Consider the following 23,997-nt stretch of genomic DNA (forward strand, 5'->3'; position numbering starts at 1 on the left):
AGCTGCAGGACCTGGGCCCCTCCAACAGGCCTGGGTAACCCCCGCACCCGTGCTTGGAGTCTCTGGACAATGATAAGATCTGCAGGAGCTCACTGGAAAGCACACAGCTAGGCTGTGGCCAACATTGCACTGGCAGGTGCTGTGTGCAGGGAGAATCCCTATAAACCCCTGGGAAAGCAGGGATTTGCTGTAGGCATCAGGTGACAGCAAACTGGTCCCCTGTTGGACAGTCATCTGGCACAGACTGTCATGGCTGCGCCCAGCAGTCAGCTCTGGAGGGAATACTGCACATGGGAGTCAGTGAGTATGCCGGAAGCTGCAGGGAGGACAAGTGCCAAATTGAATCACAGGAGGTCTGCCACGGAACCGGAGCATGGAACGAGAAACCAGGTAAGTGACCCAGCGGCTGCAGCAAACAGTGAGGTTTGTGACAGCGGCTTAGTGGGTGTAACTGGGTGGCTTGGGAGCGTAGATGGCATTATGGGCAGGCAGAGATCCGCCTGGTGTCATAGGAATCTCTTGCAGCAAGGACAGGGCTGGTGCAAGTCTGCACTGATAGAGATGACGGCTACTTTCACAAAGGAAGGGGGTGGTGCAGTCACATAGATGCTGCCAACTCCTGAGTACAGGCAAATACTCATATTTATTTCCCAGCATGCAATGCTACCGAATTGTCTATAACTCTGAATCAGGCCCATTGTCTCACATAATAGATATGCTTCACAGCGCAATAATTATCTCCCAATCTATTCTGTTGTTATAATTTCAATGCCCAAATTGGCTACATGTTACCCTAGAGCCTCCAGTCTTGAGTTCAAATACACATGGGCACATCGGGGTTGGCTGCTGTCTGCATTCAAATGGTTTTAGTAGCCCTGACCACCTAATCACCTGCATGTCTGCATATAACCCATAGCTCTCAACTTTTGGGAAGTATGGACAGGGAAAAAGGGTTGTATCCTTGTTGCAAAGGCGTGGCCTGGTGACAAGGGGTGTGACCTTGCGGCCAATGCAGTACCTGTGAGCCATGCCCCCCCTTTTCATCATGCTAGGGCCATGCTCAGCATGGGATGCGATCAAAATGCAGACACCCAGGAAGCCGTCTGAGTAAATCCCGGCATCTAAATCCCGACGACCGTCCAGATCCCGACGCCGGAATTTAGACAGACGGCTTCCCAAACGAAGGTAAGCCAGGCACTGTTAGCGCTTAGCCGCAGGGGGGGAGGGGGGCCCTGCGGCTAAGCACTAACAGTGCCCGGCTTACCTTCATTTGGGAAGCCCAGCTTGCCTTTGTTTGGTTAAGTTTAGACACCCCCGGGAGGACTTAGGGTTAAGCACCACCCTGGGAGGGTTAGGTTTAGGGTGCGGGGAGGGGTGGTTAGGGTTAGGCACCCCCGGGGGAAGGTTAAGGTTAGGCACCACTAAGGGAAGGTTAGGGTTAGGGGGGGAGAGGGGAAGGTTAGGGTACTTACCAGTCCCAGTCGGGATCTTCAGCGTTCGGGCTTGCAGCGTTGATAATTAGTCAGACGGCTTCCCGGCCGTCAGCATTTCCTACCCAACCCGCTCAGCACCAGGTTTTACCAGCAAATATAACATGTACCCTGGATGTATCTGCAGGAGACAACAGCAGATATCTTTAATAGCTGCTGCTGTCCCCCATTTTTAATTGCAAAAGCAGCCTCCTTAGACACCTATAGTGTATATGAGTGTAATGCCCTGCAGTGGATATGGCTGAAATGTTCTGCAATCTACAGGTATATGGTTGTAATGTTCTGGCATTTATATGGGTGTAATGCTCTGCAATCTATAGGCATTCAGGACCTGATTCAGACCGCTCGCGAGCGCATAGCGCTCACAAGCGGGTCGATGGTGGCCCAGTGCGCACGCGCGGCGCGCCACGCACGTGTGCAAGCCCCGTAGCTAGTGAGAACTTCACTTGCTCCGGGGCTCACTACAAGACGGGGAGGCTGTCGATCGACAGCTCGCTCCGTTTTGTAGGCAGGGAGGGGGGGTGGTTGCACAACCCGAGGCGTTCCTGAAGGAACGCCTGCCATTTGTGGGCGGCCCTACTGACATCATTCGTGATGTCAGTCATGGACTTCCGGCTCTATTAGAGCCGGAAGTCCACTCGGCATTGCGAGTGCTGAGACCCTACCTTAGGGTCTCCTCGCAATGCCGATGGTCGCGATAATCGCGACCATCGCCAGGCCGCTTGCACAAGCTGTGGGTGGTCACCCACAGCTGTGCGAGAGGCCTGGAGGCCGAAACTTAAAAAAAAAAAAACGTCCTGATTCAGAGCAAGCGCACGCAAATAGCGTGCGCCTCTGAATCAGGGCCTCAGTCTCTTATATGTGGAAACATGTAAGCTGGTGAAGACTCTACCACCAGACTCTAGGGAGTACCAGCTGCTATGGAACTACAAGTCTGAGCATGCTTGGTCAGTCATTAAAGAATTACTGATGGTCTGTGACAGTCATAGAGCAATAAACATTTGTTTTATGCAGTAATATATTATAATGAGTAAATATTAAATTACATAAAAGGAGGGCACAATATTATATTTTGTAGGCGGGCCCCAGCACCAGCCTTGTCCCAGGCTATAAAAAATGGTCTTATCACCAGGATGATTGATAAATAGGTCCCTAAGTGCAGTGTCGGACTGGGGCGTGAAGGGCCCACCAGGGGAATGCAGTGATTGGGCCCATACTTAGGGGTGTGGCCAGCCTCCAAATTGGGTCTGGGCCCCTTAAAATATATAGATATGGTAAATATTGCTAGTGCATGCATAATAATGTACCAGACTAATAACAGCAATACATTGTAGAAAATACACCAAAGTCCTGTGCAATATAATACAAGTGCACAGTCTGGAACTTGATCCCTAGAGGAGGGGGTGGGCCCTCAGGCAGTGGGGCTCTCCGGGGGTTTCCCCTGTACCCCTGTGGGCCAGTCCGACCCTGCCTAAGTGTAAAATAGATGATTGTTGATTATTATGTTTGTTCTTCTAATATGTAAAACCCAGCTCTTTCTTTTTCATATGACTGTTGCTCACAGTATATGGGATATTGGGCCTGATACACTATCGCTATTGTGATCGCAGCTGCAATTACGCACGCAGACCCACTGCGAAAATATTCTAATGTTTGCAATCACAATGCTGTCGCAGGCCAACATAAGGACACCCACTTCCCCTTTCTCACTTCTGTAATACTTTGCAAGTCTGCGAAAACATCGGTACCAACAAGTAACATCGGGGCCTCACGCACAATTACACAAAGTCAGACCTTACTCAGAAAATGCTAACCTCGTCACACGCAGTGGGAGCTCAAGCTGCGTATATCATCGCACTGACATGCCTGTGTTTTGCTGAGTACCCCGTCAACACCCCCAAATGCTCACTTCCTGTCAATCACTCTGCGATGGGTCTGCGTGGTCTCTGCGATCGCAGTGATTTCTTCGAGCATGCGTTCTGCGATGCATACGCATGCGCAGTATGCAACAATCGGCGGTCTGCATGCGTAAATGCAGTTGCGATCAGTAATGAATCAGGCCCATAGATTGGACTGCAGAAATTTTGTACCTAATGAACTCTGGGCCTGATTCAGACCCGGCTCTGTTAGAGCTGAAAGCTGTCTGGGGCTTGCGTCCACGAGACCCTACCACAAGGGTCTCGTCGCAAGCCCGATGGTCGTGGTGGTCTTGACCATCGCGACCATCATCATGGCCGCTCGCTATAGCTGTGGGTGGTCACCCACAGCTATGCGAGCGGCCAGGAGGCCGTTCTAAAGAAAAAGAAAACGGCCCTGATTCAGAGCGTTCACACTGGAGCCGGGTCTGCAGTGACCCAGCTCTTCCGGCGTGGAAGTGGATGCTTGGAGATGACGTGATCTCCAAGCACCACTGAAACTGGCTAATTGGCCGGGATGCGGCGCGCTCTAGGTTATCGTGACCCAGATCGCTCCGTTTTGCACTGCAGGGTTTCATTGGTTATTCCTGTGTTAAACCCTGCAAGTTACCTGGATTGGATTGCCGGGTCACTCGACACGGAAATCTGACCCTGTCCCCTTTTATGCCAAGGAGCTACCCGGGTTAACCCTGCAATAACCCGGGTTTTAGCGCTGGTGTAAAAGGGTATTACTGAAAAACATTTTATAGTACATAAAGAAGTCCTATCTTAGGGAAGAGATCACATTGAATGAATACAGTGAATGAGTAATTTCCTTATTCCTTCCAGTGTAGCTGGTTTAGGACAGAAGATTAAAGGAGTTGATGTAATTAAATCGCTGTAGTTAATAAATCACGTAAGGCGTGCAGTATATTGTACAAGAGGAAGGAAGGTTAATTTTAAATCCCCTCCTTATTCCCATTGAAAGCAAGGTTAAACTGGGAACTGACAATAACAAATTAGTTAATTGTACTGCGTGAATCAATATCCAGCTGTGTGCTGCCCACTTGGCTACCAGATTCCATTTAAAGGAAATGTGATTTATTTTTGCAATAAGTTTTTGATGCAAAGTACTTTGAAATATTAACTATAAAATAATATTGATTTCAACAGGCATTAAATAATTTTGTTAGATCTAATAAAACTCACTTCTAAATTAAATGCATTTGGTTAATAACTTAAACTTACCGGAACAATGAAAGGGTTTGAAAACAATTTCTAAGATATTCCATAATGGTAATATGCAAATTAGAAAATGTAGAATAAGTAGTAAGAAAATAAAAAAGACCTCGCTGTAAATACTCTGAGGAGGCCATATCTGGTACAAGAAAAACAAAAATGAAAAAAAAAATTCAGTGATGGGCTACTAAAATGGTGCATTGACTATATAGTATAACAAACGATTACAAGAGATAATTTACTAAGGTGACAGGATAGAAACATCTAAAAATAATATTAGAGTTTAGGATTCTTTCAAACAAGATGATTTCTAGAACAAGAGGACATATTTGGAGGAAAGAAAACTGAAAGGCTACATAATGTTTTTTTTTTTTTTTACCAAAAAGGGCTAAATGTATTAGAGCTGTATCTAAATTTGGCTACACACTTATACAACCGTCAATCGTGCCAATGTTCAGGGCAATTTGCCTTCACCTTGGACATCACATGATCACAGGGCCTGATTCAGGTTGGTTCGCTAGCTGCGAAAATATGCTAATGAATGCAATCGCACGGCAACCGCAGCACTATACCAAGACGCCCATCACTTTATAAAGCCTGCCCGCTTCCAATGACAAGCATCAAGTCAGTGAAAACATCGGTACCATCGAGTAACAGCGGAACCATTCACACAGTTGTGGTTGACCTGACCCTACCTCAGAAACTGCTATACTTCCTGTGGCCATCTAGACTTCTGCCAGCGCATGCTATCGCAGAGGCTTAATTATGCACGCCCCTGTAGCGGCGTTTAAATGCCCAGGCATGCCTGCATTACTCTGACCACCCCCCCATCACCACCCTCAAACAGTTACTTCCTGTCAATCACTGTGTGAAGACTCTGCGTGCTCACTGCAAGCGCTTCCCGATCGCTGTGGCCGATTCGTGCACGTGTACTGCGTCATATACGCATGCTCAGAATGCAAACATCGGCTGGCTGCGTGCAAACGCAGCCTTGCGGACCAACCTTAATCAAGCCCACTGATCCATCCTTTATTAAATCCTTTATTAAAGTACACAGCCTTGCATGCAATATCATATGTTTGGCTGTGCAGCACAGCCAATCACATGATATTGCATGCGACCCTAGGAGCACGCAAATCGGGCATACACACTGCACGATATTTCCAATTTGTCATTCCAATTTGGCCAAATTTGGTTGATATCGTGCAGGTGTGTACCCAGCCTACAGGTGTGGGAGTGGTGCCACTGCCCATGGGGATGGCACCATCGCTGCTCCACCGCACCTGCATTTGGCTTGAATTGTGCCTGTAATGGCACCCTGCAGCTAGTAAAGCTGTAAAAGACGCTCTGGGCACTCACCTGGCAGCCTGTAGATCCAGCAGGACTGTTCTTAGGAGGCTCCAGGCAGTGCTCCTATTCCTGGTGTGAGTGGCTCTGTCCCCTCAGTGTGACATCCTGATGTCACATGTTCAGGAGGGGGCAGGGTCAGCACAGGGCGCAAAAAAATTCCCTTTACCACACTGGCAGAGCCGGCCCTAGCCCATTTGGTGCCCTAGGCAAAATTTTGACTGGTGCCCCCCAACAACTTCCCATACCGAGGTGAACAGCCCCTCAGGAAAAAAACAGGTGGCCCTTCTCAGTAGGAGCTGTCGACGTTTTAAAACCCATCTGTCTTTAATTCAGCACATGTCATGATGAAAAAACAAATGGGTCTTGAAACATTAACAGAACCTATGTGATTTGTGACAATATATCACTTTGTCACAACTACTGAGTGCTGCATGTTTTTTTCCTGAGGGGCTGGTCAGCTTGGTATAGGAATGTGTTTATTATCCTAGGGGACACCCTCGAGATTACCAGTAAATTTATCCAGAGTGCCGGGCTGAATGTATATATGTGTGTGTATATATATATATATATATATATATATATATATAAAATTAAATAAATAGGTACTACACAAAGTGCTACACCCACAGTTTTCTGAATGTCCAAAAAGTTTTAATTGAATGTCCTCCACAGGTACACTTTCCCAGAAAAACTGGTGGCAGCTAGATGTTCTCCAGAAGGACCATCATTGCGCTGTCCCGGGTATTTTTATGAAAAACAAAAAGTGAAAACATAGCGCCTCATAGTGTAATAATTTTGTTATTGTGGGTATTAAAAGAAAAAGTAATCAAATGCCCGTACCAGATGAGTTATATATTTGTGCATATAACCAAACACTCTCGGAACTCCGTATCAGGGTTCTTCCACTCTTCGAAGTCCAGCCTAGAGAGCGTAAGAGACGAAACGCGTTGAGGACGGGGTGACGTGTGACGCCAGCACTTTTTTCCAGCTGGGCAGTGGCCCTTAAGATAAGCAAATCTGAAAGATTTTTTAATGTAATTGTGATTTTATCCAGGGGTTTATTGTGAGGGGTATATGTAATAACATTTTGTTAATGCTACACTATGAGAGCATTTTTCTTTTTTCTATGTATTCCCTCTAAACTCTGAACATATGTGATATTGGTGCCAGTCAAAGAGTGGAAGAACCCTGATACGGAGTTCCGAGAGTGTTTGGTTATATGCACAAATATATAACTCATCTGATACGGGCATTTCATTACTTTTTCTTTTAATACCCACAATAACAAAATTATTACACTATGAGGCGCTATGTTTTCACTTTTTGTTTTTCATATATATATATATAATATATATATATATACTATATTTTTAGTAATTCCCACTGTAGTGCCCTTATAGTAATGCCCCCCTGTAGTGTCCTTATAGTAATGCCCCCTGTAGTGCCCTTATAGTAATGCCCCCTGTAGTGCCCTTATAGTAATGCCTCCTGTACTGCCCTTATAGTAATGCCACCTGTAGTGCCCTTATAGCTGCTGACATACACACACACACACAAAGGAAAAAACTTACCTTAAACCCACTCCTGTGTTCTCCGTCCTCTGGTCCGCCAGGCTGCTCCTCAGAACTATGGGAGAGACGTCATGACGTCTCTCCCATAATGCCCGTGGGGAGAGCTGGAAGCTGGAGTTCAGGGCCTGTCACAGGCTCCGATCACAGCACAGGCTGAGCACAGACTACTCAGCTCAGTGCACGATGCGGACTGTCTGTGCTAGGGGGGCGATCGCTCCAATCGCCCCCCCTTGATCCACCACTGCCTTCTGTAGACTGTCAGAATGAGCTTTTATGCAGAAGCTCATTCTGACTAAGGGTCGGGCGGATGCGGATCCCTGTCACATAACCGGCCTGGCCATCCGCTGCGCTGCCCGATCGGAGAGCTCCGATTGTGGCAGCGTGCTGGGGGAGGCAGCGGGTAGTTGCGCCGGCTCCAGGGTAGCAGCGGCAGGTGGCGGCGGCAGGGGGGGGGACAGGCAGAGCTCAGCCCTGGAATGCCCCCAGCATTCTGAGTCGCCCCTAGGCATTTGATTATAATACCTATGCCTAGGGCCGGCTCTGCACACTGGAATAAATGGACTTTCACTGGAATTACCTTTTTTTTGGGATTGGAGTAGCGGTAAGCGGTGTTAAGCAGTTGTAGCACACACATAAACAAACAAACACACACACACAAACACACCAATACAGTTGGTGAGGGTTCTGCACCAGTGTACTGTCTATGGCCGCATGGTGTCTTAGCCAAACACTAGTGTGCATGTACGTTGTTCGTTCTTTTCCCAATGGTACAGAATCTGTGGGATCCAGGCTTTTTAAATGTCATTGAGAAAATATTACTGATAAACTATATTCCCTGGCAGCTACAAGTATTAACATTGCTAACAGTTGCATGACTTGCAGAGCAGAGCAGGAACTGGATAATGGGCAGGTATATGTGATAGCTTTCGGCATCCCTGGCACATACAGATGACATTCTTATGAGACAGCATAGGTCACCAACACAACAAAGGGACCCACAATCCATATAATAAAGAGCACTGGTTGCTATCAAATCTCCATACATTTCTTAGCCTAAACCTTAGTAATTGTGAGGCTGTTAGCATCCATATTATTTGAAATCACTTTCATGGACTTGAAATTATTGACTTTAACTTTCTTCAGATTGTTGGAAACGATGTGTGTGCAAGTGTTGATATTGCAGAGTTATGTAGGCACACACCAGCGGATGACTCAAACTATGAACAGCCCAGTTACTTAACCAGTGGTGTTGGTCTAGTGACGTATAGTCACTGTTACATGTACACTAATGATGGAGTGGAATGGGGTCCTTTATAGCTCACCAGCCAGTGAGTGTATTCTGCAAATGGGTAGTAGGTGCAGGGGTGATGTAAAAGGTTTATGCAGGTTCACAATGGGGTCTCTCTGGACATCTGTCTTCCACTGTGACACTCTTACACAGTACTAAGATGGCTGCTAAGTACTAAGATGGCTGCAGTCACATGTGCAGGAGCACGTCAGGTTGGAGGACGGACCTCCTTGCAGATTCTGGGATTTAATTTCAGCTTTTCTATAAAGCCCTGCAAAATAAATTGGGTTAAACACATGAAAAGGCATCAACACATCACGTGACTTGATCCTTTTTACACTTGAGGTTTTTAAATCTTGCAAAGTCCATTCACAGAAATCAGACTTGGCTTCTGGATACCTTGAGGCTCACTGAATGTCAGGTGTTCAGATTCCTCATCATATCGCCTAGGTGGCTTGACAATACAGATGTATCCTTCTACATATTTGCCAATCGTGCTACAAACATGCACATGCATCGCACCATGTGATTACCCGCAGCAGCGTATGCTACGGTACGCTATGGTGTGCACTGCAATCACACCATGCAATCCTATGGAGTTGCGGGTGCGAACACAGTGCACATATCCACTCATGGGTGCACTCATGGGTGCACGCCTTGCACCATGCGTGGCGTGATTTGTCACGTGCGCAGCAAAGATGCAAGAGGACATATCTGTATTAGAGCTATATGCAGTATTTTCTCTTGTTAAACTTTCACTCTATCCAGTGACACATAATTGCTCTGTACATTAGCTTCCAACTTTTCTTCAATTTGTGTTGTTTCTTTAAAGATAACATCTCTGGATTTAACAATATTTCTGGTATTTGGATTCCACAACCTGTAACCTTTGCTCTCATGGCAATAGCCAAGCAGGATGCACTTTACTATCCAGCTTTCATCCCTTTCTCCTTTGGTATATGTGGAATATGCACCTAGGACATACTTCCAAAAGTTATGAGATGTCTTACACTTGGTTTTCTCTTGACCAGGCTTCAATATGTGTTATGTCCTTTAGTAGAAAAATAGCAGTGATTGGGGCTGAGTCACATATATTTATTTGTAAATAAATCCAATAGAAGTATATCTATATTACATACAATTGTGTAATAAATCACAGCGGAATTACATAGAGGTTTAATGCCAATATTCATACTTATAGTGAATATCAACATTTATACCATCGCGGCTTTTACAACTTCTATCAACAGTATATATATCAATGATAGTAGAACATCCGGGGTGTAATAGCCTTTTTAAATAATCTATATATTCCTTACAAAATGTGCTCTCATATACTAATACACGGCTCTTTTAATTCTTGGCCACTAATGTCTTTATTGTAGCACTATGATAAAAAAGTCAATATGCAGAGTGGAGATTAATTAGGACAGAGGTTTGCACTAAAATGATATACAGCCTGATGCTTTGTCTGCACTTCTAGAGTGTATACAATACAATGGTGACTGTGAGTGGAGTCCTGCTCACTTTGTGCGCTTACTGGTAAGCTGATCGTAGCTCTGTCACTGCTGTTTAGGGTTAATTGTCCCTGCCTCCAGTGCTTTCTCCTCTCCTGGCAATGTATTACCAGTGTGTTCTGGTCTGGAGTTTACCGAGAAGTATTCCTATGCTGGTTTTAGGCTTCCTTGTGCAGCAGGGTCGTGTCATGTAAAAGAAAATCCTTTGTAGTGGGGGAATCCTTGTTAGTAATCACTGTAGTATCTTCTTTCTAACGTGTTTCACCTGAGGGTAACTGTAGGAGAAAGGTTCTTGAGGTAAACTGCTTGGACATGGCCTCTGTCCAAAACTGCTTGTTAGGCCTGTCTCCTTTAGCATGCATCTTGATTTCTCTACTAGTCTACGTTTTGTTTGTTCACTGACACTATTTTGCTCAGGAGTATAGGCAATGGTCAATTGATGCTCTATTCCATATTTTTCTAAGAACTGTTCCACTTCTCTTTTGGAATATTCTCTACCATTATCACATCTCAGTACCTTGAGTCTGTATCCAGTTTGAACTTCTACAAGTCTCTTGTAATCTGCAAACTTTTAGCCACTTCAGATTTCTCTCTGATGAAGTACACGTGTCATCCTTGTGAAGTCATCTATAAATGTCACAAAGTATCTGTATCCACTCACAGACTTTGCTTCCACTGGACCACACACATCTGAATGTACTATTTTTAGTGTTATTGTAGCTCTGCTTGTTGATTTTGGAAACTGCTGACAACTTTGTTTCCCCACAATACAGCTTTCACATATAGTTTCTCTGTGCTAGTCGCCAACATTCCTATGACCATCCTGTTCTGTAGCTTCTGAACTCTGTCATATCCAAGATTACCAAACCTTCTATTTCAGAGTTCCAATGACTGCGACTCAGTTGTCATTATTGCATAACAGTTCTGTGTGCCAAGGATGTACAATTGCTGACATCTTGTGCTTGTAGTTGTTACTGTCCCTCTTCTGTTTCTTACAATGCACTTTGCTTTAGCAAACTCTGAGCCTCTGTGGCCTTTCTGTTCTAAGACACTGATGGCAATAGGATATCCCTAATCAAATTACTGGAAAAAGAGCTGAAGGAGGATATAAAAATTAGCAATTCTACCAACTATATTATAAATAAAGTTCTATATTTAGGGAATTAAGGGGATTATCAAGCGAAATTATCCCATATTGAAACAAAATATCATATTTAGTGATCTTTTACCCACCAATCCACAGATCATCTATAGAAAAAATAGATCGATAAAAAAAAGATTTTGGCACCAAGCCATTTGAAAGCTGAAAAAATAGATAAAACACAAGGAGGAGGTACAGATTGGTTAGTTCAGAGACTATCTGGTTTCTATAAATGTGGAAAATCCAGATGTAATATGTGTTCCCATGTAAACAGAAGGACTACTACAATTATGATACCCACACATAAAGAACATTACACCTTAAAAAACTTTATGAATTGTGAGACTTGCTATATTATATACGTACTTTCATGTGGCTGTGGACTGTACTGCGTGGGTCGTACCACTAGACCACTACATGTGCGATTCATGGAGCACAGATGCAATATTTTGAACCGTTATCAATATCACAGTGTGTCACGACATTATGGCCAGGATCACAATGGTAATCCAAGTTGCCTTTCAATTGTGGGGATCGAAACAATCCCATATACAGCGAGGGGAGGAGACAGATTTAACAAACTATGTAATCAAGAAGTATACTGGACCCTGCAGTTCAATTCACTACATCCTGTTGGACTTAATGAGACTATTGAATTAAACTCAGTATTATAATATGGAGATTCTGATATATACTCTCATGTAGTAATCTATAGAATCTGATATATATCATTATCCCCCAATAGAAAGGTTCTTATATAGTAATGGTACAACTATATGTTATGGATTATAGTTCATTAGTTATTCTAACTATAAATGTTACAAGAAATAGTTATGTTTGATAAAATGAACCAAAATAATTCTGATAATATGTTGCAACATGTGAATATTTTAAAGCCTGCACACACAGGCTTGGCCTGCCACTTTAGCCTGCATTTTAAGCATGCCATCTGAAGCATGGAGTCAGAACCGGAGTTCGAACTGGGTTTGGACTATTGACTACTTTCTAACCAAAATTTAAACAATCTCACGAACACACAGGAATGCTGCCACTCCACCTTCATTTACACTCCCCTGAGACTGGGTCATCTGCTGTCTCATGCTGCAGGCAAATCGAACTCCACAAACTGCTGGATGCAACAAACCCGCACACTCGAGCGAAGGAGACGCTGTGGCTTTTTGCAGATCACTCTATCATTTTTTAATTTCTGATTAAGTTTAGCATGGTTTTAACTTAAAATGCGGTCACCATTTATTCTTTTTATTTTTTCTCCACCTGGATGTTAGACTTCCGCTACTTGCACACCCTGCCAGATGTAACCTAGGCAGTGCGCCCCAGATGGCTGCCTCGGATGGTTCATTCTTGACAGAATGAACAAATACGTGGATGTATTCATTCAGTGCATTTCATATTTCAAATGTTTCAGTCACCCGTAGATCTCATCCCCGAACTGCAGCACTGTTTGCTGTATTTACTATTCCCTGTTTTGTAAAATGTACTTCCACCCTACTGTATGATATACTGGTGTGCTATACATCCACTGTATGATATACTGGTGTGCTATACCTCCACTGTATGATATACTGGTGTGCTATACCTCCACTGTATGCTATACTGGTGTGCTATACCTCCACTGTATGATATACTGGTGTGCTATACCTCCACTGTATGCTATACTGGTGTTCTTTACCTCCACTGTATGATATACTGGTGTGCTATACCTCCACTGTATGCTATACTGGTGTGCTATACATCCACTGTATGCTATACTGGTGTGCTATACCTCCACTGTATGCTATACTGGGGTGCTATACATCAACTGTATGCTATACTGGTGTGCTATACATCCACTGTATGCTATGCTGGTGTGCTATACATCCACTGTATGATATACTGGTGTGCTATACATCCACTGAAGTGCATCCTCCATGGGCAGGATGTACTTCATGTGGATCTATTCACACAGGGTATATCATGCTGCCACATATGTGTCAGTTTTCCCATATATGCCTTGGCTCCTTGTATGGCTTATCACCCACAGTGCAACCTTCGTAGTGCGCCCACCATGGCTGCCTCACCTGGTACACTCGTGGATGGGATGAAAAATACATGAACCTGACTATTATGCTGGGACCCTACTCCTAGCATCGGGACACTGCAACCACCCATTTTGTGTCATCTCTTCTAGGAGTAACCTATTCCATCCAGGGTAATCCTACGTTGTTCGACCAAGACGGCTGCTTCATGTGGTACCTTTGTGGGTGGAATATATAACCCATGGAAGTTATTTCCCAAAATGCCTGCACCAACCCTGCAATATGCTTATTGTGCTCTCTATGTTTCAGTTGATTTTAATTATCTCTGTGTGGTTTTCTATTTTTTGGCAACACCAAATCCTTGTAAAATGTACCATGTTTTCTGATGTCTGTAAAGCGACTTTGAATCTTATGGGAGAAAAGTGCTATATAAATAAAATTATTATTATTATTATTATTAATATGTATACGATGGATTACTATGAAAATAATTAACCAATTAAGGTGTATTTGGACACTGAAATGGATTGTTGTTCTAAAGCAGCTACTAAAAACTGGAGTAGTCAGCTCCAATAAAAGCTGAAACAACACTCATATAAAAGGTAGCAGCGCTGAAATTCTATTCATTAACAAACAATTGCACTTATAAATTGGTCACAATACACACAATTCATATTCAAATTATTTAATAATTAAGAATCATAAAATCTACATGAAAAATAACCAGATTAAGGAAAAGTATAGATATCAGCTGAAAAACAGAACTAAAAAGGTGGAGAATATGCACATGTAAAAAAGAAAAAATATAAAAAAATATGTTGGAATATTGCAGAAACGGTAAATTCAGTCCTGCTTATTTCCTAATTGTATCACTGGGTCATATTGAGACAATGTAGCTTGATAGACTAAAGCTCCTCTTGGAGTGGGGGCACAATCCACAGAGATGGTATTTCTCACAAATGTATCGCTGGAGGGTAATGTCCCATGGAGGTAGATTAAGTACAGAACGTCCTCACCAGTCTTGTGGTGCGTCTTTGAATGGAGCCTCATCCACCAGGAGGAGTATTTTTCCAGAAAGCATATGAATGGTCCCAATTGTAAATGCTGCAACATATGATCCAGTGTTAATTCAAGCAATTACACCATAGATCAGTCCTTGAAGTAATAGTGGGTGAACCAACTGACGTTTTTCACTGCTATCCTGTGCAGCTTTATCAAAGGTGACTGTCCATGTCCCTTGTCGTAATCATTACTCGTAGCCTCCAGGCAGGAAGTGATGTAACGCCATACGGTTCAACCACCGGAAGTCACTGGTGACCCGTAAACCAGGAAGCCGCGATGTCAATATGAAACTTAGCGGCGATCAGGTATTCTGAGAGATCATCACAAAAAAGTAAATAGACACTGATTCTAGTAAGAACACTCCTCCGTTCATTAATAAACATAATCATTAAATTAGGGCTATTACGTGCTGTAATCCCGTAATGTGAATGTCATGTGACTATCTCTGTGTCTGACTTACTGGAAACTCTGTTCCAATCTGACAGCAAGTAATACTCAAACTTACAGCTTTCTTTGAGAACACAATTATCTTTTATGGTAAGTCTGTCTCCGAGTCTATATAGAGAAATATATTACATGTTTTATGAATTGTTTTTAATGTTTGTATACACGAAAATGCACTTTAGTAATTACCTGAATCAGGTGCAATCAGCTGCCTATTAAGGAGGGTATTTAAACCCCAACAAGAGACATGGACAGTCACCTTTGATAAAGCTGCACAGGATAGCAGTGAAACGCGTCAGGAGGTTCACCCACTATTACCTCAAGGACTGATCTATGGTGTAATTGCTTGAATTAACACTGGATCGTATGTTGCAGCATTTACAATTGGGACCATTCATATGCTTTCGGGAAAAATACTTCTCCTGGTGGATGAGGCTCCACTCAAAGAAGCACCACAAGACTGGTGAGGACATTCTATACTTATTCTACCTCCATGGGACATTACCCTCCAGCGATACATTTGTGAGAAATACCATCTCTGTGGATTGTGCCCCCACTCCAAGAGGAGCTTTAGTTTATCAAGCTACATTGTCTCAATATGACCCAGTGATACAATTAGGAAACAAGCAGGACTGAATTTACCATTTCCGCAATATTCCAACATATTTTTATATATTTTTTTTTATATGTGCATATTCTCCACCTTTTTAGTTCTGAGGTTTTTCAGCTGATATCTATATTTTTCCTTAATCTGGTTAGTTTTCATTTAGATTTTATGATTCTTTATTATTAAATAATTTGAATTGTGTGTATTGTGACGATAGATTACTATGCATGATTGTAATTGTTTCAAATACTCATACCCTATAAAAACCCTGAAAGATTATGGATTTTTGAGTAGATATGGAGATATATATGTTGGCTCATTAACTTGTGATAGGCGAATATATGTAGAGATTAAGAAGCGTTTTTTCCCAAAAAATATAGAGTATCAAATATAATAACTTGTAGTAATACGCATTATTTTAATTTTTAATCATCATATGTCGTTTAACAACAATTATTACAAACAAATTACATAAAACTATAAATCACTATAATAATATTCTATGTACTCATTACAGATATTTATTAATATATACAGTAGATGGAGACTATACATGAGGACCGAGGTTTTCAACTATATTACTCTATTCCTCTGTAATAACGGATTGTATGAATAACTAATCATCCGTATCTTTATGGTTTCCATGCAACACTAGATATTATTATTAGGTCGTTTGATTGACTCCATAATACTGTGTGAATAACAGTTAGTCATGTGACCAGACTTTAATTATATATGGAAATACGAAACACTCAATTGACATGGATATATGTCAAACGATATCAGAAACATTGAGACTGATTAATACTCATGTTCCACAATATTACACTAACAATCACGATTCACGCTATCGGCTATTATACACAGAAATAAGATTCACACGGACTATTGTGTCGGTTGCTGAGCAACATTGGAAACAACGAAACAGTAATATGATTAGTCCCTTCTCGTCACATGTACGGAAACATGACACGCGATCGGACCAAAACCTACGTAGATACACCATGTAGGGAAAGTAAGGTATTTGATATTTTTTTTGTTAAAATTGCATTGATGTTTATATTCATGTATTTAGAGGGTTTTGAAATAGGATTGCCTTCAAACCAATAATGATTTTTCTGTAATTTTATGAGAAGCGAGTGTTAAATCAAAAATAAGTGATTAACACACCGGTGTTCCCTATTACCTTGAATAAGGAAGCATATAAGGAGCCTTTTAGAGACAGTACAGACATGCTTCTGATGAAGCTGGAGTCTTAATATCCAGCAAAACGCGTTAAGCCATTCTGATTGATGCTGCACTGACTTTGGGGTGTCCCTTATATTGGTGGATCTGGTGGACTGTGACTTCAATACACACACTGTTTGGAATTACTTCCTCCCTGATTGGACTCAGTATACAGCTACAAGTGGACCTATATATATTTTAACTTGCCGTTGCAGTGATCTGCTAATTGGACTGCTACCCTAAGGGACCTCCACTTGGTAAATATGTGCTGTGCTTGAATCCATAATACTCTCTATTGAAGTCCTATCAGGATATATCACTATTATTCCATCAGGAATCCCCCTAGCAGATGAAAGAATTGAAAGACTTATGTTTATGCTCCTGTGAAAGATTTTTCTTATCATATCAATATGTATGCAAATAAATATATAATATTTTATACATCCACTTCTCTATTTTTAGTATTGCACAAATGGTTTTTTAAAAGCGCTAGTTTATTTTATATTTATTTGTTCATATACATAGAGGCTGACTACCTCTGACCAGCTGCTAACTGAAAGTGCACTTAGGACCTGATTCAGACCCGCTCGCTAAGGCACGATCGCTTGCTCTGAGCGATTTTCGCCCATCTGCGCATGCGTACAATATGCATTGCGCATGCGCAAGCCATTCGTTGCGATCTGATTTTGGTTTCTCATAAGCCACTATCAGGTCGCTGCTTTGAGTGACAGACAGTGCCTTTTGTGGGTGGTAACAGGGGAAGGTGCCTGTGAACGGGGAAGTGGATGTGCAAATGCAGGCGTGGCAGGCCAACAAAATGCCATTTAAAGGGCTGCATAATTAGCAAAGTAGCGTCATTGTACACGACGGTATACGTTCAGGAAGCCAGCTGTCGCAATGCCGACAGCCGGCTTCACAACTACTTAATCCCGGTGAGGGTTAAATGACAGGCGTCTAAATTGAGATGCCTGTCATTTTACAGACGCCGGGAGACGGGCATCCCAATCGAAGTGATGCCGGGCACCGGGTGGGGGAAGCCGCGTGAGGAGGGTTTAGGTTAGGGGCTCCCGGGGGGGACTTAGAGTTAGGCAATCCCCGGGAGGTTAGGGTTAGGTTAGGGGGAGGGAGGGTTAGGGTTAGGCACCCACCCGGGGGACTTAGGTTTAGGCGACGGGGAAGGGGGGGTTTGGTTTAGGCACTTAGAGGGGGGATTAGGGTTGGGCACAGGGGGGGAGGTTAGGGTTAGGCACCCTAAAGGAGGGTTAGGGTTAGGGGGTAGAATTAGATTAGTTACTTTATACTTACCTTTAGGACGATTGGGATTTCCTCCTCTGTCGGGCTGACGTTGCCGGGATTTGAACCGAATCATACCGAATGTGTACACGTCACCTGCATGTATTTCAGCCAGCACTGATTTCTGTGCTTGCGGCAGGGTTAGGCAACCCCAAGGGTTGCGAGCAGCTCTGATGGCTCTCAATGGTCCCGATTAATCCTTCCTTTAGACACTTGCAAGTACATTTTGCCGTAGCATAGTGGGCATCCTTACGCGACGCAGTGTGAGCACTTCATTTAAATATCCGGCCCCTTTTTGCCAGCGAGCGACTGCAACTTGTGAGCGGGTCTGAATCAGGCCCTTAGTACCTTTTTTATATATACATGTTTTATCCTAGGTTTAAGTTATATGTAATGACTTTCTATCCAAATGAACCAGATCTTTATGCAAACTGCTCCTGGTGAGCAAGTTGTCAGCTCAAGTTGCAGAGTACACATTTACTCCTTCAGCTTCTCCTACACATGCTACAGATGTTGCCTGCTACATCATTTTGTGTTACGCATGGTGCAAGGTGTGTGCCCGCAAGCAGATATGCGCATTGCGTTTGCACCCGCGCCTCCATAGGATTGCATGGTGTGATTGCAGTGCACGCCATAGCATACCGTAGTGTATGCTGCTGCGGGTAATCACATGGCGCGATGCGTGTGCACGTTTGTAGCGCGATCGGCAAAGATGTAGCTGGACATATTTGTATTGCCCCAAAAAATCTTATGTTTTATAAGAGGTACGCTATTGATGAGTTAACAGTGCACATGTGAAAGCTGATTCTGACATCTGGTCAAGTTTAAAAGAAATGGCCAAATATATTGATATCTCTAAAAGTTACACTTTGTATTCATTTTAGTGGAGGATTAGTTTAAAGCAAATGTAGAAATTACATCTAAATTCAATGTCTGGGACTGATGACTGGCAGGCCTGGAGGCAACTAGAAGCGTGGCAGCTGGGAGCACCATGACCTCCAGAGTGAGCGACCTAACCAGGGGCGGATTGGGAAATTAAAGTGGCCCTGGAAAAAACTCTGTAAGAGGCCCTATGTGCGCGCACTGCAGGTGCGCCCAAAAAAGTGGATGGGGCTTAGTTGCAAGGGGTGTGCCCTAATGTAAAATGCCATGCTCGCAAGCCACTCTCCCCATTTTCTCGTGCTGGAGGCATGCCCAACGCTCCAGGAGCTGATAGCCATGCCCCCAGTCCTAAGCACAGCGAGCATGTGAATGAGCATTTTGTTACTTATATGATTTCTCTGCAGGGGAACCTCTGGACAAATTGATCCTTCCTGGACAGGCAGTGTATTCACTATTCATGCAGGAGATCACATGGTCCGGAAGTCACCTGTTTGCGTAGGAAAAAGGCCAATGTTATTAACAGAAGTTCTACCAGAATTAGGGGTGTGCACCGGCCACTTTTCGTTTTGTGTTTTGGATCTGTATTTTTTTTTAAAAAAGCATAAAAACAGCTAAAATCACAGAATTTGTGGGTTTTTCTGCTCCTATGCTATTATTAACCTCAATAACCTTAATTTCCACTCATTTCCAGTCTATTCCGAACACCTCACATCTCACAATAGTGTTTTTATGTCCAAAAGGTTGCACCGAGGCAGCTGGATTACTATGCTAAGCGACACGAGTGGGCGGCACAAACACGTGGACCATCTAGGAGTGACACTGCAGTGGCACACAGGATAGCAGTTTGAAAAACTAGGCCCCAAACAGAACATAATGCAAGGAAAAAAAAGAGGTGCAAGATGGAATTGTCCTTGGGCCCTCCCACCCACCCTTATGTTGCATAAACAGGACATGCACACTTTAACAAACCAATCATTTCAGCGCCAGGGTCTGCCACACGACTGTGGCTGAAATGATTGGTTCATTTGGGCCCCCACAAAACAAGCTGGCAATTAATCTGTCCCTGCACAAACTGGCTCTATGGAGGCAAGATGTCGTCTTCGTCCACCGATTCCTCACCCTCTTCAGTCTTGTGTACATCCTCATCCTCACAGAGTATTAATTCGTCCCCGCTGGAATCCACCACCACAGGTCCCTCTGTACGTTCTGGAGGCTGGTCTCCCTGGAAGAGTTGATAATTCATTTTTATGAACATCATCTCCACATTGTGTGGAAGCAACCTCCTACGCTTTTCGCGGACAAGGTTCCCGGCTGCACTAAACACTCTTTCAGAGTACACACTGGAGGGGGGACAACTCAGGTAAAATAGAGCCAGTTTGTACAGGGGCCTCCAAATTGCCTCTTTTTCCTGCCAGTACAGGTACGGACTGTCTGACATGCCTACTTGGATGCTGTCACCGATGTAATCCTCCACCATTTTGTCAATGGTGACAGTATCATAGGCAGTGACAGCAGACATGTCAGAAATTGTTGCTAGGTCCTTCAGTCCGGACTAGATGTCCAAACTTGGTCCTGCCTGCCCTGCATCACCGCCAGCGGGTTGCTTAGGATACCTAAGTTGTTTCCTGGCAGCCCCAGTTGCGGGAGAAAATGAAGAAGGAGCTGTTGACATGTCACGTTCCGCTTCAGCTGACAGTGTTTTCATCAGCAGGTCTTTGCACCTCTGCAGGCTTGTGTCGGCCGGAAAGAGAGACACCACATAGGCTTTAAACCTAGGATCGAGCACGGTGGCCAAAATGTAGTGGTCTGATTTCAACAGACTGACCACCCTGGAATCCTGCCAAAGCGAATAAAGGGCTTCATCCACAAGTCCCACATGCCGACCGGAATCGCTCCGTCTTAACTCCTCCTTCACTTTCTCCAGCTGCTTCTGCAAAAGCCTGATGAGGGGAATGACCTGACTCAAGCTGGCAGTGTCTGAACTGACTTCCTGTGTGGCAAGTTCGAAGGGCTGGAGAACCTTGCACAACACGGAAATCATTCTCCACTGTGCTTGAGTCAGGTGCATACCCCCTCCTTTGCCTATATCATAGGTGGATGTATAGGCTTGAATGGCCTTTTGCTGCTCCTCCATCCTCTGAAGCATATAGAGGGTTGAGTTCCACCGCGTCACAACCTCTTGCTTCAGAAGATAGCGGGACAAGTTCAAGAGTGTTTGCTGGCGCTCCAGTCTTCGGCAAGCAGTCGCTGAATGGCAAAAGTGGCCAGAAATTTTTCTGGCCACCCAAAGCGTCTCCTGCACGCCCCTGTCGCTTTTCAGAAAATTCTGCACCACCAAATTTATTGTGTGAGCAAAACGTGGGACGTGCTGGAATTTGCGCAGATGTAATGCCCGCACAATATTGGTGGCGTTGTCAGATATCACAAATCCCCAGGAGAGTCTAAGTGGGGTAAGCGATGATTTCCCTCAGTTTCCCTAAGAGGTTGTCGGCGGTGTGCCTCTTACTGAAACCGGTGATACACAACGTAGCCTGCCTTGGAACGAGCTGGCCTTTCTGAGATGCTGCTACTAGTGACGCTGCTGCTGTTGCTGCGTAAGGTGATACATCTACCCAGTGGATTGTCACAGTCATATAGTCCTTAGTCTGCCCTGTTCCACTTGTCCACATGTCCGTGGTTAAGTGGACATTGGGTACAACTGCATTTTTCAGGACACTGAGGACACTTTTTCTGGTGTTTCTGTACAGTCTCGGTATCGCCTGCCTGGTGAAGTGGAATCTAGACGGGATTTGGAACCGGGGACACACTACCTCCATCAATTGTCTAAATCCCACTGCACTAATGGCAGATACCGGACGCACGTCTAACACCAACATAGCAGTCAAGGCCTCAGTTATACGTTTTGCTTCAGGATGACTGCTGTCGTACTTCATCCTCCTCGCTAAGGACTGTTGGAGGGTCAATTGTTTAGTAAAAGTTGTGGTGTTCCTACTTCCTCCCTGGGATGATGAACGACTCCTAGCAGCAACAGCAGCAGCAGCAGCAGCAGTAGGCGTAGCAATGCAGGATCCTCCGGAGGAATCCCGGATAGGAGAGTCAGTCATGCCAGTGACATGGCCTGCAGGACTACTTCCGATCCTGACTAAGGAGGAAAATGACGAGGAGGGAGTTGACGGTGTGGTTTTGCAGGCGCTTGGATACAACAGGACAAATGTATTTAGGTGTCCCTGGACTGCTTACGGTCTTAGCCAAAGTTTCTGAACTTGACAGTAACTTTTTATGAACGCGCTGCAGGTGCCGTATAAGGGAGGATGTTCCTAGGTGGTTAATGTCCCTACCCCTACTTATTTCACCTTTACATATGGTACATATGGCAAGACAGTTGTTGTCCGGATTTGGATAGAAATATTGCCAGACCAAAGAGGTGGAATGTTTGGTCTTCTGCCCAGGCATTACTGTGATGGGCTTTTTCATCCCACGGACAACAACTGTCTCCCCCGCAGCCTGATTTAAACAAACCACATCACAGGGACACAGGCGCACGCTTGTCGCTGCTCCTTTGTTGATGCACGTGCAGCTACAGTGCACACAGTTCACAAAGACAGAAAAAAAATAAGAATTTTTTATTTTTTGTGGAGCGCACTTTGGGGGATACACCACCCTTTAACAGACAGATGCACGCTTGATGCTGTTGCTTTGAGGATGCACGTACAGTGTACACAATTCACAAACACAGAAGAAAATGTTTTATTTTTGTTGGAGTGCACTTTGGGGTTTACACCACCCTTTAACGGACAGACGCACGCTTGGCGCTGCTGCTTTAAGGATACACGTACAGTGCACACAATTCACAAACACAGAAGAAAATGCTTTATTTTTGTTGGAGTGTTCTTTGAGGGTTACACCACCCTTGAACGGACAGACGCACGCTTGGCGCTGCTGCTTTGAGGATGCACGTAAAGTGCACACAATTCACAAACACAGAAGAAAATGTTTTATTTTTGTTGGAGTGCACTTTGGGTATTACACCACCTTTTAACAGACAGACGCACGCTTGGCGCTGCTGCTTTGAGGATGCACGTACAGAGCACACAATTGACAAACACAGGAAAAAAAATTTTTTTTTGGAGTGCACTTTGGGGGTTACAGCACCCTTTAACGGATGAGCCAGCTGGCCCTTTACTTATGACACAGGCGCACGCTTGGCACTACTTTGTTGATGCACGTGCGGCTACAGCGCACACAATTCACAAACAGAAAAAAAAATATTTTTTTTTGCACTTGGGGGGAGTACTCCTGATGGATAGAGCACCCCCTGGAAAACACTACTGCACCTCTTTAGGACTGGGACACTGCAGAACACAGCTCAGCCAGCCCCTATAGACTTTGGTATGGACACAGCCCTTATGGACAACTGACTGCACAACGCAGCCCAGCCAGCCCCTATGGACAACAAACTGCACAACACAGCCCAGCCAGCCCCTTTGGAGGAGTGGACACAGGGCCTGATTCATACTTGGTCGCAAGCGCTGATCAACCGGGTCGATGGTGGCCCAGAGCGCATGCGCACGACGGAGCCGGCTCCAAAGTGCGCTTGAGCGAGACTCGGATAGCGACGGGCAAGCCGTCGCTCCGGGTCTCGCACCAAAGGGGGCGTGCTGTCAATGTTGAGTGACAGCACGCCCTCTTGAGTGGGCGGGCTGGGGGGGGGGCTGCCCAGACGGAGGCGTTCCCATGGGAACGCCTACCTTCTGGGGGCGGCCCCACTGACATCATAAGTAATATCAGTGGGAGAGCTTTCGGCTCTGTTTGAGCCGAAAGCTCTCTGGGGCTTGCGGCAATGAGACCCTACCACAAGTGTCTCGTCGCAAGCCCGATGGTCGCGATGGTCTTGACCATCACGACTATCTTCCTGGCCGCTCGCTATAGCTGTGGACCGGCCCTGATTCAGAGCG

The sequence above is a fragment of the Taudactylus pleione genome, unplaced genomic scaffold, assembly GCF_031769625.1.
Source record: "Taudactylus pleione unplaced genomic scaffold, aTauple2 ptg000303l, whole genome shotgun sequence".
In the NCBI taxonomy this organism is placed as follows: domain Eukaryota; kingdom Metazoa; phylum Chordata; class Amphibia; order Anura; family Myobatrachidae; genus Taudactylus; species Taudactylus pleione.